The sequence below is a fragment of the Salvelinus sp. IW2-2015 genome, linkage group LG27 (assembly GCF_002910315.2).
Source record: "Salvelinus sp. IW2-2015 linkage group LG27, ASM291031v2, whole genome shotgun sequence".
Taxonomy (NCBI): Eukaryota; Metazoa; Chordata; class Actinopteri; order Salmoniformes; family Salmonidae; genus Salvelinus; species Salvelinus sp. IW2-2015.
Genome location: NC_036867.1, coordinates 21,313,560 through 21,327,868, shown reverse-complemented (window position 1 = coordinate 21,327,868; position 14,309 = coordinate 21,313,560). Strand labels below are relative to the sequence as shown.

Below are 14,309 nucleotides of genomic sequence, written 5' to 3'. Positions count from 1 at the left end.
CATCGGATGGAATAAGCTGACGCTCCGCACCCTATTCAGTAGAGGACTGCACAAGGAAGTCCATTGCTTGTATTTCTTGGCCCAAGCAAGTCTCTTCTTATTATTGGTGTCCTTTAGTAGTTATTTTTTTTAGCAATTTGACCATGAAGGCCTGAACAGTTGATGTTGAGATGTGTCTGTTACTTGAATGCTGTGAAGCATTTATTTGGGCTGCAATTTCTGAGGCTGATATTTCTAATGAACTTGTCCTCTGAAGCAGAGGTAACTCGGGGTCTTCCATTCTTTCTGCGGTCATCATAAGAGCAGGTTTCATCATAGCGCTTGGTGGTTTTTGTGAAACTTTTAAAAGTTCTTGAAATGTTCCATATTGACCTTCATGGCTTAAAGTATGAGCTGTTCTTGCCATAATTTTGACTTTTACCAAATAGGGCTATCTTCTTTATAACCACCTACCTTGTCACTACACAACTGATTAGCAAAAATGCATTAAGAAAGAAAGAAATTCCACAAATTAACTTTTAAGATGACACAACTGTTAATTGAAATGCATTCCAGATGACTACCCCATGAAGCTGAGAGAATGCCAAGAGTGTGCAAAGCTATCATCAAGGCAAAGGGTGGCTATTTGAAGAATCTCAAATATAAAATATATTTGTTTAACACTTTCTTGGTAACTACATGATTACATATGTGTTATTTCATAGTTTTGATGTCTTCACTATTATTCTACAATTTAGAAAATATAAAAAATAAAAAAAAACTCTTGAATGAGTAGGTGTTATAAAACTTTTGACCGGTAGTGTATGACTTATAAAGCATGGTGACATTTAGTTTCCTCTGTTAAACCTACAGTATAGTTTGATTGACTTTGATAGCAACAGTGAATCTATTTAGTTATTATGAGATCTCTCAATAATCATTGTCACCACAGCACATTGGCAGTAGTCAGTGACAAATATCAAAGTTGGGCTTGGTTAAAACTCTGGATGGGACACCAAATGTGACTCACCACCTGGATTTTGTCTGTAGCACCATTTGAATTTCAGTTTTTTTTTATATTGGATAAAAGTAGAGACTCAGAGCTACAAAATTGTATATCATACATTGTATTTAAGGAAACAATGGGAAATTAATTATATTTTGAAAGTTGTAAACTCACTTTTGAGAAAACTCTGAAGGTTTTGGTACTACTATTGCAGAGCCCTTTGTCTACACCCATTCAGTATTGTTCACACCCTCTTAAGCCTTAGCCCCACCCATCGCTTTAAGGGCTGATCCAACAGTTCTGTACTAACTTGCCAGCTACTTCCAGACATCTAAGAGAGATGGAGTACAGCTCACCGAACATTACTCGCCCTATCGCTCTGTAGTTTCGCATTCACAGCGCACACTGGACTCTCTGGCCAATAAGTAGGGTTGTTCCGAAAGTTCTGACCTCACTACTACTGTCAAGCATCCAAGCTAACTGGCTAACATAGGCTAGCTACTTCCAGACACATATTGAGAGAACACCCCACTCTGACCATTTTACTTGCCCTAGCACAGCTGGTTAGGCTTTTTTTCATGTTATCCAGAGCGTTGGTGACTGTGTAGCTGTCAGCTGGCATCAATTGAATTACGTTTTGTTGTCGATGTTTACTGACACCGGACATATTCAATGGGTGTTGAGCGTTCAAAAATGCATCAGTTATTCTGCGCTCTGGCACACTAAGACGAGAGTCTTTGATAAGAAATGTAGCTAGATAGCTAGCTAGGTAAACAATGAATCCTAACGCATGACGTAACATTAGTTAGCGAGCCAGCCAGCTTATGTTAGCTAGCTAACAGAACACTTTAACTTGAAATGTAAATACTTTGTCAAAATTAGAGTGGAGTCTTTTGTTAGGACATGTAGCTAACTAGCTAGCTAAACAATGGACCATAATCACAACTCATGACGTTACTACCATGCAGGAATCTGCAGGTAGCTAACCAACCAGGTTCTATGGCTATAACTAGTCAATCAAATGTGTCTGAGATTCAGAGAATAAGATCATACACATAATGTTAGCTAGCAACGCAGCCAGCTAATGTTAGCTAGCTAACAGTACACTTGAAATGAAACCACTTTCTGTCAAAAAAAAAAAAAGTGTAATATCTGAAAATCTTACCAATATTTATCATGGTTGGACACATCTCCTGTCGGATGCCATGCATGGTTGCCTTAGTTTGACGATGTAATCCAGACTGTTGTTTTCTCCATCTCCTTAGCTATCATACTCGAATTCCACTGATTTCAAAACGCGGTCCTCCAGAAAGTGGAGAGCATACACATACCGTTAGCTAGCTAACAGTACACTTTAACTTGAAATTAGGTTTATGCCGTTTTACTACGCAATAAAAAAAAATGTAAAAGCCGCGTTCGACACGATTACCTAAACATACTGACCAGCTCCAATAGACAGACGCGTGCTATATGGTAGACCAATCCAAACTCATCTCTCGGCATGTCCAGCCCACTCATTTTCTCAGCCAATCCTGGCTAGCGGGTAGGTTGCTCACTTTTTCTGTGGCTAAACCAACTAGGCTCGTAATTTAACAATTTTATTTGTATTTACAGATGGCACACAATTTTGATATTAAGGCACATGAAAGTTCACATGTTTGAGAAGGCATTTCTGCCAAAAAACACATTTTGATCAAAACATGTTGTTTTACGTTCTAACATTTCTCCTGTGAAGTCGTGACTTGCGACATACGCCTAGTTTCCTGAATCGGGTCACAAATGGATAGCTGTACATTGATTAAGTCTCCAGTAGGAGGTTCTGTCCAGCCTTTTAGTTCTGATAGTGGATATAACGTTGTAGATCTGACGTTGTTTCAAAGGTGCAAATTCAAGGTTAGTCGATGATGAAAATAGTTTACCATGATGACATAATCCTGTGGTTCAAATTTCACCCTCAAAACAACAGTTTGATTAGTTAATTGATTACTTTTTTACCCAATGTACACTTCCTGGAACATAGCACCAACATCTGACGAATACAAATGTAACTGGCTTACTCCTAATAACCACATCACATACTGTATATTCTGTCTAAAACAGACGTGACCACTTCCATGTCCACTTTTAATTGGGCACACGTTAAACAACATTAATCATGAATGGTTACGTGAATGGAACCAGCGAATCGCAGCAACCCAGTAACATATAGTGGTGCTCAAATGAGCACACGCATGACACACAACCAAAATGACAGACACAGACAAACGGAGCTCAGGCAACGTGGGAAGCATGTGTCAGGATTTGGCCAGGATTGTTCAGTTTTTGGTCACTAGATGACCCCATTGTGCTTTTCTGACCCTTTTGTTTTTTCCCTTGTTCCAGTTATTATTTGCACCTGTGCCTCATTTCCCTTGAAAGTATTTAAACCCTTAGTGTACCTCAGTTCTTTGCTCTGTGTTTGTATGTTAGCACCCAGCCCCAGCCATGCTGTGAACATTTGTTTCTCTAGTTGGATTTTCTTGAGGTACTCTGGTTTTGTTCTTGTTTATTTTTGATTATTCTTTTGAGGTTTGTTTTTTCCCTGCTGTTCTTACCACTTTGTGGATTTTCCTTGTGTCTTGGAGGATATACATTTTTTCTCTTGGAATTACTTTTGACGTTGTGGATTTATATTTTTTGCCTGAAGATCTTTTCCTTTTTACTTTATTAAACCACCGTCTCTAGTACTGCTGTGTCTGCCTCATCTTCTGGGTTCTGCCGACTATTAGTGGCTCAGTTTACTAAGTGACTGTTTCTCACACCGGGTCCTGACAGTATGAACAAAGGAAAGGAAATTAACAGAATGAAATAGAGTTTGTAGCTTGTGAGTGTTACCATGATTCTGTCTACCGAAACAACATTTCACTCTTGAATAGGCTAGAGATATAAATAACCTGTGGAACAGATTATATGAACATACCTTTCCATACAACATCTTTCCTACTGAACTGGGCATGAACTATAAACTGTAGATTACTGCTAACAAAGGAGCTAAATTATCATATATTCATGATCAGTATAACGCTTCTAGAAATAAATGGAAAAATGCATAAGGGAAACAGAACAATATATTTTAATATATTGGAAGATTAGACAGTGTGTGTGTTTGTGATGAGTGGGCATACTGTAAATCCACTTTATCACACACCCCTCCCCTTATGAAAAGCAATGTTACATTGCTGGCAAAATAAATGCATAGGAGCACAATGAGGGTCAACCTTTCAGAAACTGGTCATAACTGGGTAGCAAAGTAGCAGGCATTAACATAATTTACAACCGCCTTTAAAGGACCAACTTTTAGAAAAAATAATATTGTCTCCCACCTAGAAGTAGAAGACACAATGGGTCAGGTATGGTCAGAGGGGAGTCAATTGGAAGGGGTTTGGGCAGAACTGTCAGCAGCAGACTGACCCTGTCTCTTGACTTGGGTCAGCTCTCCACCACCCCAGTCAAGGGCACAAGAGCAACATTTTCCCCCTGGGGCTGGTCCAGCCCTTTCGCTGTAGCTCTGGAGTGTGCTCAGACACATTGATTAGCAACCGTCATTAAAATTGTTAAAAGGTTTTGAAAACAATTCTAATAAATACAACAGTTCGACAATGGCTCAGGATACTCCAAGCTATTAGCATACAACAATTCCATCAGAACAGGGCTGCAAACTTCGCAGAATTTGCTCTGTCTAGGTCTACCTGCACTCACTTGCACTGTCTAGACTGCCTCATTAATTATTGTTGTTGACATGTTGGTTGCATAATTCAACAAATGTGTCAATAGCAGGATACCCTCATGTTAAAAATCAACAAGCTTGGCTATAGATTAAACCCATCTATATTAATAAAAATATACTGTATACGTATATATGTTTTAAGTGAAAATGTAGCTTTTGTCTTTCATATATAATCTGTATAAACTATGAGAATAGAAAGGTTCAGAATTTTTGTGAAACATCACAGCACAGATATACTGTATATGGCAATTAGAAATCAAAACTGGATGGTTTTCAGAGATACACTGAACAAAAATACAAACACTGAACAAAAATATAAACGCAACAATTAAAGTGTTCATCCCATGTTTCATGAGCTGAAATAAAAGATCCCAGAAATGTTCCATAGGCAAAAACAAATTCTCTCAAATTGTGTGCACAAATTAGTTTACATCCCTGTTAGTGATCATTTCTCCTTTGCCAAGATACCATGTGCACCTTGTGCTGGAGACAATAAATGGCTACTCTAAAAAATGAATTTTTGTCACACAACACAATGCCACAGATGTCTCAAGTTTTGAGGCAGCGTGCAATTGGCATGCTGACTGCAGGAATGTTCACCAGAGCTGTTGTCAGAGAATTTAATGTTAATTTCTCAAGATAAACTGCCTCCGTTGTTTTCAATAATTTGGCAGTATGTTCAACCAGCCTCATAACCGCAGACCACGTGTATGGCATTGTGTGGGTGAGCAGTTAGCTGATATCAACATTGTGAACAGAGTGCCCAATGGTGACGGTGGGTTTATGGTATGAGCAGGCATAAGCTATGGACAATGAACACAATTGCATTTTATCGATGGCAATTTCAATGCACAGGGATACCATGACCATTGTCGTCCCATTCATCCACCACCATCACCTCATGTTTCAGCATGATAATGCATTGCCCCCATTTCGCAAGGATATGTACACAATTACTAGAAGCTGAAAATGTCTCAGTTCTTCCATGACCATGTCACCCATTGAGCATGTTTGGGATGCTGTGGATCGACATGTACGACAGCTTGTTCCAGTTCCCGGCAATATCCAGCAACCTCGCACAGCCATTGAAGAGGATAATAACTGGTTTTCTGATCCACGCCCCTACCTTCTTAAAATACGCTCTATTCCCAGTCATGTGAAATCCATAGATTTGGGCCGAATTAATTTATTTAAATTTACTGACTTCCTTATATGAACTCAGTAAAATCTTTGAAATTGTTGCATGTTTAAATGTTTGTTCAGTATAAATGTGAGGTGTTGAGGGTAGCTGAAGGGTGGGACCAAAAACAAAAAACAAAAAATATAACTAATATAAAATATACTGTGTCCATCAAAGCCTGAAAATTGTTGTCTATTACTCCAATTAGGGAAGGGTTGGTAGGGTTACTTTTCTGGTTACTACATGATTCCATACATGTTATTTCATAGTTTTGATGTCTTCACTATTATTGTACAATGTAGAAAATAGTAAAAATAAATTAGGTGTGTCCAAACTTTTGACTAGTACAGTACTCACATTGCATGGGTTGGTTAGGATTACAAACATACATACTCTTACTCTTTCCCCATTAATGTACTGGTAATGTAAACATGTTTTATTCATGTAATACATCCCATTCCACTCATTTAAACATTATGGGGAGGTTTTCCCGGGGACAGATTAAGCTTAGTCCTGGACTAAAAAACCAGATTAATGGAAAATCTCCAACTAAAATGATTTATAGTACACCAGGACTAGGTGTAATGCGAAACCCTTCCTTAAACCTACATTTGACCAAGCCTAATACATAAACCTACTGAGACAAGGTAGTCAACAGCTTTTGAACATATTTTGAGGCTATACATGGTTTATGTTCCTGTTATAAACAATGGATGGGTCGGATGGGAGCATCGCTGCACAGCTATTTTCAGGTCTCTCCAGAGATGTTCGATCGGGTTCAAGTCCGTGGACTGTCTGGGCCACTCAAGGACATTCAAAGACTTGTCCCGAAGCCACTCCTGCATTGTCTTGGCTGTGTGCTTAGGGTCGCTATCTTGTTGGAAGGTGAAACTTTGTCCCACTCTGAGGTCCAGAGCGCTCTGGAGCATGTTTTCATCAAGGATCTCTTTGTATTTTGCTCCATTCATCTTTCCCTCGATCTTGACTAGTCTCCCAGTCCCTGCCGCTGGAAAACATCCCCACAGCATGAAGCTGCCACCACCATGCTTCACCATAGGGATTGTATTGGCCAGGTGATGAGTGGTGCCTAGTTTCCTCCAGACGTGACGCTTGAGATTCAGGCCAAAGAGTTCAATCTTGGTTTCATCAGACCAGATAATCTTGAATCTCATGGTCTGAGCGTGCTTTAGGTGCCTTTTGGCAAACTCCAAGTGGTATGTCATGTGGCTTTTACTGAGGAGTGGCTTCCGTCTGGCCACTCTAACATAAAGGCCTGATTGGTGGAGTGCTGCAGAGATGGTTGTCCTTCTGGAAGGTTCTTCCATCTCCACAAATGAAATCTGGAGCTCTGTCAGAGTGGCCATCGGGTTCTTGGTCACCTCCCTGACCAAGGCACGTCTTCACTGATTGCTCAGTTTGGCCGGGCAGCCAGCTCTAAGAAGAGTTTTGGTGGTTCCAAACTTCTTCAATTTAAGCAATTTTAGAAAAATTTTAGAAAAAGACATAGAGTCTGAATACTTTCCAAATGCACTAAAGATTAGGACCATTGAACAGGCTTACATTAACAAGTACATTAATGGGGTAAATCTACTCTTAGAGTAAGTATTAGTCTGTTTGAGAGAAGGTTTGAATCATGATCAACCAGTGGAGGCTTCTCAGAGGAAGGAAGGAAATGGATTAAAGCAATGAAGGTCAACAGTAGCCTCAACAGCACTCTGTAGGGGAGCACCATGGTGTAGCCAGAAGACAGCTAGCTTCCGTCCTCCTCTGGGTACATTAAATTCAACACAAAACATAAGTGCATGCGTCTCACCCCCTTCCAGACTTACACAGTATATATGACAACTTCCGGAAGATATCCTCCAACCTATCAGAGCTCTTGCAGCATGAACTGACATGTTGTCCACGCAATCAAAAGATCAGAGAATTAATCTAGTACTGAAAGCATAAACTACAGCTAGATAGCACTGGAGTGCATAACATGTGGTGAGTAGGTGACTCAAAGAGAGAGATATTTTGTTTATGTCTTTACTTCACTTACTTAGCTAGCAAATGCAGCTAGCTAGTTTAGCCTACTCAAACACCCGGCTCAAATAAAGGGATGTTATGTTAGCTAGTTGGCTATGACTATCCAACATAACACTGGAACTCTTCTAAGTCAAGGTAAGCTTTTGGTTTGACTCATTTATTGCCACCGGGGCCCGTTGGTGTAACTGCTAAACTGCTTACTGACTGTACACTGTACTGCTTGATTGTAGCGGGTTTACTAGCATGTTAGTTGTATTAGATATGTTGACTATGATGTTACTTTAACTAATATGGTAACACTGATATAGGCTGTGTGTAGCAGTTATGATATGGTTTGGCTTGGAATGTTTTTTTCGCATTGGTCACAAGCGAAGGGGAAAGGTAAGACGAGGAGAGCGCATTTATGCAAGAAGAAATACAATATAGCTGTCACGATCGTGTGGAGGAGAGACGGACCAAAACGCAGCATGTGGAAAATAAGCCATCTTCTTTTTATTAATGACGAAGATGAACAAAAAAAAAACGAAAACACTTACAAACTAACAAACAAACAAAAGATCGTGAAGCTATAACGTGTGCACATACACACAGGCTACAAACGTTCCACATAGACAATTTCCCACAAACACTAAAGCCTATGGCTCCCTTAAATATGGCTCCCAATCAGAGACAACTATAACCAGCTGTCTCTGATTGAGAACCAAATCAGGCACCATGACTTTCTAAACACCTACACTCAACCATAGACTTATCTAGACACATACACTCAACACAAAACCATACACTCTAACAAACCCCCTAACACTACAAACCACCCAAGACAATACAAAAACACAAACCTAACCCCATGTCACACCCTGACCTAACTAAAATAATAAAGAAAACAAAGAATACTAAGGCCAGGGCTGACATAACCCCCCCTTAAGGTGCGAACTCCGGGCGCACCAGACATAGTCTAGGGGAGGGTCTGGGTGGGCTTCCGTCCATGGCGGCGGCTCCGGCACTGGTCGTGTCCCCACCCCACCATAGTCACTACCCGCTTTACTTAACCCCACTGGAATAAGGGGCAGTACCGGACTAAGAGGCAGCACCGGACTAAGGGCAGCACCGGACTAAGGGGCAGCACCGGACTAAGGGCAGCACAGGATAAGGGGACAGCACCAGAATAAGGGGCAGCACCAGGATAAGGGGCAGCTCCGGACTGAGTACTGCAGCTCCGGACTGAAGGACTGATCCTTGCCTGACCGGCTCTGGCGGATCCTGGCTGGACGGCTCATGGCTGGCTGACGGGACTCGGCTGCTCATGGCTGGCTGACGGATCTGGCTGCTCATGGCTGGCTGACGAAATCTGCGCTGCTCATGGCTGGCTGACTGCTCTGGCAGATCCTGTCTGGCTGACTGCTCTGGCAGATCCTGTCTGGCTGACTGCTCTGGCAGATCCTGTCTGGCTGACTGCTCTGGCAGATCCTGTCTGGTTGGCGGCTCTGGCAGATCCTGTCTGGTTGGCGGCTCTGGCAGATCCTGACTGACGAACGGCTCTAGCGGCTCCTGACTGACGAATGGCTTTGACGGCTCGGGACAGACGGGCGGCTCTAATGGCTCGGGACAGACGGATGGCTCAGATGGCGCTGGGGAGACGGTTGGCTCAGATGGCGCTGGGTAGACGGATGGCTCAGATGGCGCTGGGGAGATGGATGGCTCAGATGGCGCTAGGGAGACGGATGGCTCTGGCCGGATGAGGCGCACTGTAGGCCTGGTGCGTGGTGCCGGAACTGGTGGTACCGGGCTGGGGACACGCATCTCAAGGCTAGTGCGGGGAGCAGCAACAGGAYGCACAGGACTCTGGAGACGCACAGGAGGCTTGGTGCGTGGCRTAGGCACTGGTGGTAATGGGCTGGAGACACGCACCATTGGACGAGTGCGTGGAGGAGGAACAGGGCTCTGGAGACACACTGGAAGCCTGGTGCGTGGTGTAGGCACTGGTGGAACAGGACTGGGGCGGGGAGGTGGCGCCGGAAATACCGGACCGTGCAGGCGTACTGGCTCCCTTGAGCACCGAGCCTGACCAACCTTACCTGGTTGAATGCTCCCCGTCGCCCGCCCAGTGCGGGGAGGTGGAATAACCCGCACCGGGCTATGTATGCGAACCGGGGACACCATGCGTAAGGCTGGTGCCATGTAAGCCGGCCCGAGGAGACGCACTGGTGGCCAGATAGGTAGAGCCGGCTTCATGGCACTTGGCTCAATGCTCAATCTAGCCCTACCAGTGCGGGGAGGTGGAATAACCCGCACTGGGCTATGCACACGTACAGGAGACACCGTGCGCTCTACTGCGTAACACGGTGTCTGCCCGTACTCCCGCTCTCCACGGTTAGCCTGGGAAGTGGGCACAGGTCTCCTACCTGCCCTTGGCCCACTACCTCCTACCCTCCCCCCAAGACATTTTTGGGTAGTACTCGCGGGCTTCCAGCCTTGCCTCCGTGCTGCCTCCTCATATCGCCTCCTCTCGGCTTTCGCTGCCTCCAGCTCTTCACGAGGGAGGCGATATTCTCCCGGTTGTGCCCAAGGTCCCTTACCATCCAGTATCTCCTCCCATGTCCATGAATCCTGTGTAGGTGGATCCTGTTGCCGCTTGACACGCCGCTTGGTCCTAGATTGGTGGGAAATTCTGTCACGATCGTGTGGAGGAGAGACGGACCAAAACGCAGCATGTGGAAAATAAGCCATCTTCTTTTTATTAATGACGAAGATGAAACAAAAAAACGAAACACTTTACAAACTAACAAAACAAACAAAACGATCGTGACGCTATAACGTGTGCACATACACACAGGCTACAAACGTTCCATAGACAATTTCCCACAAACATCTAAAGCCTATGGCTCCCTTAAATATGGCTCCCAATCAGAGACAACTATAACCAGCTGTCTCTGATTGAGAACACAATCAGGCAGCCATAGACTTTTCTAAACACCTACACTCAACCATAGACTTATCTAGACACATACACTCAACCATAGACTTATCTAGACACATACACTCAACACAAATCCATACACTCTAACAAATCCCCCTAGACACTACAAACCACCCAAGACAATACAAAAACACAAACCTAACCCCATGTCACACCCTGACCTAACTAAAATAATAAAGAAAACAAAGAATACTAAGGCCAGGGCATGACAATAGCTGCTATGAAAGGGAACTGTGTGAATTCATTCCACCGATTCTGTTGAAAAACATACAGTGGGGCAAAAAAGTATTTAGTCAGCCACCAATTGTGCAAGTTCTCCCACTTAAAAAGATGAGAGAGGCCTGTAATTTTCATCATAGGTACACTTCAACTATGACAGACAAAATGAGAAAAAAAAATCCAGAAAATCACATTGTAGGATTTTTAATGAATTTATTTGCAAATTATGGTGGAAAATAAGTATTTGGTCACCTACAAACAAGCAAGATTTCTAGCTTTCACAGACCTGTAACTTCTTCTTTAAGAGGCTCCTCTGTCCTCCACTCGTTACCTGTATTAATGGCACCTGTTTGAACTTGTTATCAGTATAAAAGACACCTGTCCACAACCTCAAACAGTCACACTCCAAACTCCACTATAGCCAAGACCAAAGAGCTGTCAAAGGACACCAGAAACATACCTGAATTTGTCCAATAGAAACTATTGTTTGCAACTGTTTGACTAAAACTATCGATGTTACATTGAGCTGGATGAAAGGAATATTATTGACAGTCATCCAATATGCTGTAATAGAAATAAGGCCATGACTATGAAAAAAAAAAGATTGTCCTCCCTCATCTTAAATGGCACTGACCTCCACTGTAATCAACCCATCCAATGTGAGTACATCTGTTGTTGAAGTAAAGTAGATCAATAAAGCTACCTTACTTAAGCAAGAGTCTAGCTGCTTATGCTGAAAATCCTTGTGCATAGGTCAAATTAGCTTCAGCGTTTTTTTTGTGTGGAAAGGTCGGTTTTTCTGAATATTGCGTCGGGCCGAACAATACAATTTACCTGTTCATTTGTTTATTTGGGTCCGCAATAGCTTTTTCAGAAGCATCAGCTATTCTTCCTGGGGTCCACAAACACAAAACACGACAAGTAACAAAACACTGACACACTGATAGACGAGGACAGTTACACAAATTTAAAATACAACAATATACAAACAATACAACACAAAATAAACCACCCGCGGGCCGCCAGTTTGTGAACCCTGAGACACAGTCAAATTAGTTCAGACAGTATGACCGGGAGAGGTAAGTGAGGCTAAATGCAAGATTAGAGCGAATATGATAGATGTGTGGCAGAAGAAGTGGGACAGCGAGCCCGAGGGATGGCATTTAAATGCCCTTCCAAGAAAGGTTGGTGGACCAAGATTCAAAGGTCAGATTAGGATGGAAGATGTGGTGTTTGCTTGATTACCCTTATGACACTGTACAATGAACTCACTAATTATCAGCACAATTTAACCCACTGAGTGAAACTCCTGGACAGCAGTCGTGACTAGCCTAATTTCATTCCATAGGCTAGTGTCCAATTTACTTGGATCTGTCCTGTTTTTAAGATATGGTGTGTTTGTTAACATTTTAATTCATAGTCACATCGAAGCATCTTTTTTTGTTGATAGGGTGCCATTTAGGCTATTTGATGGCAAACACGCATGATGTAAAAAGTGTCTGTCTCATGACATTGTCATAAATTTTATCGCCCTGTAGGCTACAGAAAAGGCCATTGAGGCTGTATACTCTTTCTACCCTATAGGTTACATGATTTGACAGAGCATTGGTGGATTGCCACAGTGCTGCGTTTCTCCAACAGCACCATGGAGAGGCGCGCTGGGCATGGACAAGATACACATTTTGCGCCCCTGCATTTGGGAAAGTGGGCACTGCTTAAATAGGGCGGCATCAGCATTCACTTTAATAGCCCATATGCCACTGAGTGAGAGAAGTTGACATTGTTTTGGGGCAGAATAATGTGAGGTGTTATGTGTGGTTGGAGGTGCGTCTTGGTCTGTTAACCTCGGAAAATAATGCCCTCGTCAATCTTCCGCTTTAGACGGCCTCCTAATCCTGCCTAATGGCTGGGCCGGCCCTGACTCGTAGTTGTATAGTTTGTTTGTTTGTGTTGTTTGTCTTTTCTAGCTTAATGTTCTGGTTGGTAGCTAGCTAGCATTCACTCACGTGGCTGCTAGCACCGCCATGAAAAGGGGCATGAGGGAAGCCCTACATTATGTTTTTCGAAGTACTGAAATCGCTCAAGGCAGGAAATGTGGAAAAGTAATCTTTAGACATGTAATTGACAAAAATAAGTAGACAACAATAAATTGGCGTTTGAAAACTATAAATTATTTCCTGTGAGGCAATAAGGTAGTGGCAGTGTAGATCTGATGTGACGAAAAAAACAAATATATAAATCTAGGTCAAGGATATCCACCTGTAATCCGCTAACACATTTGAAAATACAGTACAACCCCATGCAAAGTAAGTATAAAATATAATTGTTTTGTACATTTACCCTTTTCTCAATATTGTAATATTTTAAAAACATGATATTGTACTGGAAACTTTCTTTATCTCTGTACAGTATGAGGTTGTGTGTAATAATGTGTACATCTCCTACCAATGGGACACCTCCAGGTGTGAGGCCACTTTGAGAAGGTTCTGGATGAGGTGACCCGCTACACCCCTCGCTACATAGATGAGATGAAGTCTATCTTTGACCAATCGCAGGCAGAGGAGAGGAAGAGGATCAGCAATGGACATCACCAACGATGAGAAGTAGGCTACACCTGCAGTCAGACTTAGGGTGGATGTGGATGGTCTTTCTTTATCTCATCTCTCACTTATCATTTCTGTCATGCCCTGATCGCTCATACTGCAATCTCTCTCCCTCCCCTTTCTAACGTTCTCTCTCCTTCTTTTCTCTCCCAGTGTGAAGGCTGTGTGTATAATGAGATCCACAAAACTCTTGTCGCCATCAATGAGCAAGACAAACTGTGTGGTGGAAGAACACCCACAGACTGGGCATGCCAACTGACTGGTCTCCGTTCCAGGTGCAACACACAGACACAGTATGTTAATGGTAGTTAATGGGGCCTAACGGAGTGTACTGTAATATGGGGTGATGTAAACTTCTCTATCTCAGTGATAATAAAGGACTTTGCAGACAGTCTTTTACGATTATCACGTCACAATGTGCAATGTTACCAAATTAGCATATTTATATCATGTTGGCAAGATTTTAAGATTTGCTTCGGTTTTGTTGTCACATTCTACGATGGACTTACGAGGCTACATCAGCTGACCTACGCTACATAGCCTACTTAAAG

The 14,309-nt window shown here is 42.6% G+C and overlaps 1 long non-coding RNA gene across 1 annotated transcript; it reads left to right on the top strand.

Annotated features, from left to right (window-relative positions):
• The first annotated feature begins 11,219 nt into the window (after window positions 1-11,219).
• Window positions 11,220-14,095, top strand: LOC111953487 (uncharacterized). The gene is made up of 3 exons (XR_002875867.2): window positions 11,220-11,814; window positions 13,618-13,758; window positions 13,912-14,095. It is a non-coding gene; the product is annotated as an uncharacterized lncRNA (long non-coding RNA).
• Window positions 14,096-14,309: the final 214 nt, after the last annotated feature.